The sequence below is a fragment of the Sinocyclocheilus grahami genome, unplaced genomic scaffold (genome assembly GCF_001515645.1).
Source record: "Sinocyclocheilus grahami isolate Dianchi unplaced genomic scaffold, SAMN03320097.WGS_v1.1 scaffold21960.1, whole genome shotgun sequence".
Taxonomy (NCBI): Eukaryota; Metazoa; Chordata; class Actinopteri; order Cypriniformes; family Cyprinidae; genus Sinocyclocheilus; species Sinocyclocheilus grahami.
In genome coordinates, this window is record NW_015518610.1 from 1 (window position 1) to 500 (window position 500).

The window sequence follows — 500 nt, forward strand, 5'->3', positions numbered from 1 at the left end:
TTATCAAATAGCGAGCTTTGAGATCGCAGCTGATGTGAAGGACTATAATGTGATATGAGCTCACACAAGTAGTGAGGAGCTAAACCATTCAGGGCTTTATAATTAATTAGCAAGATTTTAAAATGTATACGATGTTCAGTAGGGAGCCAGTGCCAGTGAGTTGACAGAACCGGGCTAAGATGTTTGTACTTCCTGGTTCTAGTAAGAACTCTAGCTGCTGCATTTTGGACCAGCTGAATTTTTTTTATTAAGCGTGCAGAACAACCACCCAATAAAGCATTACAATAATCTAACCTTGAGGTCATGAACGCATTCATTAACGTTTATGCATTTGACATAACATTTCGGCATTTCTCATAAATTTGAACTTTTATCTCATAAACATGACTTAGTTTCTCATAAATGTTTGTAATAATTATGCCAAATCATGTTTTGGTAAATTATAATTATTTTTCATTTGTGGTGGAAATGGGCTTCCATACATAAGAGATTGGACATTT